This window comes from Macaca thibetana, chromosome 3 (assembly GCF_024542745.1).
Source record: "Macaca thibetana thibetana isolate TM-01 chromosome 3, ASM2454274v1, whole genome shotgun sequence".
In the NCBI taxonomy this organism is placed as follows: Eukaryota; Metazoa; Chordata; class Mammalia; order Primates; family Cercopithecidae; genus Macaca; species Macaca thibetana.
The window spans coordinates 58,831,187-58,835,643 of NC_065580.1; the positions used below are offsets into that span (position 1 = coordinate 58,831,187).

General features: G+C 35.1%; 1 pseudogene; it reads right to left on the reverse strand.

The window, feature by feature from the left end:
* Positions 1-343: 343 nt before the first annotated feature.
* LOC126949887 (nucleoporin NUP35-like) lies at positions 344-2,646 on the reverse strand (annotated as a pseudogene).
* Positions 2,647-4,457: the final 1,811 nt, after the last annotated feature.

A 4,457-nucleotide genomic window follows, 5' to 3' on the forward strand; every position in this document is an offset into this window, starting at 1 on the left:
TCCCGCCATTCTCCTGCCTCAGCCTCCCGAGTAGCCGGGACTACAGGCGCCCGCCACCTCGCCCGGCTAGTTTTTTTTGGTATTTTTTAGTAGAGACGGGGTTTCACCATGTTAGCCAGGATGGTCTCGATCTCCTGACCTCGTGATCCGCCCGTCTTGGCCTCCCAAAGTGCTGGGATTACAGGCTTGAGCCACCGCGCCCGGCCCTGAATTGTTTATTGTTCTGTTATTGAGTTATAAGCATTTTATCACTGATAATGTGACAGTTTGTTTTTATCAAGAAACTTAAGTAGTAGGTTTTTTAAAAATAATGTATTGTTTTTATAGTACAACAAGATGACAATCCATGAAAGGATATATATAAACTAAGATAATATTAACTATCCAAATTAAAAGACCATAATTCAAATTGCTAATAATAATCTTTGTGTAGAAACAGCTATAATTTATGAAATGCACCTACCTTCTCATGAAGACTCTGAAGCCTTGCCACAAATTCAATTATTTAATAATAATGTAATCATGTTGTTTTTTTTGTGCTTAAATAAACATGCATGATCACAGATAGCACAAAACCTATTTACAGGGATTTTTAGTTTTCTTTGAAATGGATTCCAAGCATCCTTTAAATTGTGAGTGGCAACAGGCTATGTCCTTAAAGAAAAAGGATTCTTTCTAAAAGAAGTGTGCAATAGCTATTCAATACTGCAGGAGTGGTTGTATAAGTGGTGGAAATGAGCAGTGCTCTGCTAACTCTGTTTTAGTGTAGCAACCTTCTGTTTGGTCACTGAGTTCTAATTTCTCATGCTAGCAGCCAAACATGTGCTCTATTGCTTTGGATACAAGACTCTCATTGTTTTTAGGTGTTTTTCTGTTAGAAATAACCTGATTGTCACTAATAGAAGCTCTGTATGCTGTAGAAAGAGGTCTCAGTATAGAAATTCTAGGAGTATTTCCAGGTTGTATTGGTTTACCTAAGGTTTTGATTGGTGATGTAAAGGCTGAAGATGGAGATGATAAAGCACATCTGTCACTGTTTTCTATAACACTTGCATCAAAACATGGTTGTACACCAATCATGATGAATTATCTAAAAATTATCCCGTCTTTGTTTAAGGCTTTCTAGGCCTACAGTTTAGATTAATAACAAATATGCATTTTCCTGTGTGTTATAAATAACATATTTTAAGATATTCGCATATTATACAAATTATAATATGTAAAAAGCAGATACTTGAGGAAACCCAAACACAATCACTCAAGTGTCACTGAGGTGACCTTCTGAAGTCAGGGGATCTCCTTGAGTATAGGATCCGAGTGGGCAGGAGATAATGTTGTCTTTCATGGCTGACCAATATATGCTAGACTAAATATACTTTGCCCGGTTGCAAGAGTAGTTGTCTTAACTCCAAGAGGACTCTGCATTAATAAAATGTTTGACTCTCTTCTTGAAGTTAAGAGTGTTGTTCCAAGCCCTGGTCTAGAAATTTCATTTTACATATACTTCTCACTGGTGGAGCTCCACTTTTATCTTTATGAGCTGGTGTAACTGGCTATGGCGGTGATGAGCCACCTGCAAGTAAACGTGATCTCATTTCCATTACTCCTACTGGGACCACTAATTGATTGAACTTATAGAATCACTGGAAAATCCATCATTAAAAAGACAGGTAAGAGCTGGACATTACCTCCTAGCTTTGGAGATGTGGATGAACTCATCGTCACTGGTTCAGATCCCAACATGCGCACGTGTGGTTACATAGCAAAGGCTGCCATTGTGGTAGGAATTGCACTAATCCTGGGACCTTGAGAGTGGTAAGCATTCTTTATATCTTTTTCTAATTTATCTGTTTTGAATATTTTCTCTTAGGTTATAGCTTGCCATTTCATTTCTCCACCCTGTCTTTAGAATAATATGTTTTAAATTTTAAGTCCAATTTATAATTTTTTTTAAAAAAAATTTATGGTTCATTGCTGTTGTTTCCTATTTAAGAAAACTTTGATCACCAGGAGGTTGCAAAGATTTTCTCTTATTTTTTTCCTCCAGGAATATTATAGCTTTTGGTTTTATATGTAGGTCTACGATTCACTTTGAGTACATTTTTATGCACAATGTATGACGAGAGATGCCACTAATTTATTTTTCCGTATGGCTATACAGTTGATACCACATTTCTTGGATTGCCTAGAGAGCAATGTTCTCCATTGATCTATATATTACTTTTCTCAAGGCCCATGGTCTTGATTACTCCACTTTTAGAATATGTATTGAAATCATGTACAGTAAGACTTTCTCTACTTAGTTCTTTTTTTGAAAAAATTGCTATATTCGTTTGTTTGCTTTTCATATAAATTTTAAAATCACCTTGTTAAATTCTACAAAGAAGGCTTCTGCAATTTTGATTGTCTCCTCAATTGATCAATTGCCAAAAAAATTATGCCCCTATTATTTTTGCTTTATCTTAGAGTCTTCTGGGATTTGATACTTGCTGATTGAATACTTCGGGAAAGAGCAGCCCACCTGCTGCGGGTATACCATGTCGCATTATACCAGATACAAGCTTTTTGTTCCTGACACAAAGCACTGAATTAAGTGCTAAGTGGTTGTGATAATACTGACAATATTTATATGCTTAGAAAATAGAGGAAGCCGTCATGATTTGACATCATTGAAACCTCTGCAGGGTGACAAGTGTTGAATTGCCCTCTGAAATTATTTTGGCACAGCTAGTGGATACTAGACATGTTCAGCCTCTAATTTAGTTTTCTTGCTTTATATATTGATATTTAATATATATCATATATATCAAAAATATAAATATGCATTTATATGTGTATACACATGCACAGACACACATATGTTTATGTGTGTGTCTGTTTTCTATCCTTATGTCTGCTTTCTATCCTCAATCCTATTTTGGAATAAATAATTTCTGACAGGATGATGTTCAGCCTTTAGTTACATAATATGTTATATTACATAGTCCATTGAAACAAAATCTCTAGGTTTATCTATATTTTCTAGAAAGTTACTGATAGAGTTATACTGTGCATCTGGCAGAAAATTACAATAAAAGATATTGAGTGAGAATTATTTTTGAGAATTTATAAATAGTTTAATTATTCATTGTAATTGTTTGATTTTCCAAGAAGCAAACACAGCATCAAATGATGAACTTCTATAGGTTTATTAATTTCTGCATATTCAGCCCCATAATTCTTATGAGGAATTTTTATCACACTTCCCAATTTCATGGTGTATATTAATTTCTTTCACGCTTTTGGTTTTGTTAGGGTAGTCTGAGATTCTATGATGATTAAAAACTGTATACTTGTTCACTAAAGAGCCCTAGAGTAAGAATACCTTTTTTTGTTTTGTTTTGTTTTGTTGTTTTGTTTTTTAGATAGAGTTTTGCTGTTATCACCCAGGCTGGAGTGCAATGGCACGATCTCGGCTCACTGCAACCTCCGCCTCCCAGGTTCCAGCGATTCCTGCCTCAGCTTCCCAAGTAGCTGGGATTACAGGCATGCACCACCAAGCCAGCTAATTTTGCATTTTTAGTAGAGATGCAAATGTTGGTCAGGCTGGTCTCGAACTCCTGACCTCAGGTGATCCGCCCACTTCGGCCTCCTAGAGTGCTGGGATTACAGGCGTGAGCCACTGCACCCGGCTAAGTACACCTTTTTCTAACACCTTTTAAAGGGAACCAAAGGCATCAAATATACTTATAAATTTTATGCAATTTTGTATAAAAGAAACTAAACTGGTGTATATACAAGTGCAATATTTTTAGAGGAGAGATGGGCTGTTGCTCATGTTCATGTTAGCTGACTGGCCCACTGTCTTCTGGTTTCATATTATCTATTTTTTATTTATGTTTTCTCTGTTTATCAGAGTTGTTTATAATCTACAAAATATCAGAAGGAAATTCAAGGGCATTTGTTATACCATATATTTCATTATGTTACATAACCAATGTAACAATAAGTCCAAAATCAAAACTACAAAACATATTCTGGAGGTAGAGTGCAGGTAAAATATAAGTATTATTGGAAATAAAGGGATATCTTCCACCAAAAGAATCATTTTTTTTGTTGTTGTTGTTGTTATGAGGAAATTAAGACTATAGCATTGGAAAGAACATAATAAGACAAGTTCTTGGGCAATTTGACAGTTTTGTTTAACACGTAGAGCAAATCTGAATATATCATCTATCTCACCTACTTTTACTGTCTGCTATTATATTTTTCACTGTGATGCGATACTTAGATAAAAGACATTTTATGGTAAAAACATTTTTTGGTCCTCTATCTAATATGGCTTCAGTGATGGTGCACAACTTCATTAACATGTCAAGAAAATATACATGAGAGGGCGTTTCAATAATTACATATGCTCAGTTTGAATTCTTAATATGTAGGGGGAAGAGAGAACTATAATTTTTTTTCTTAATGCT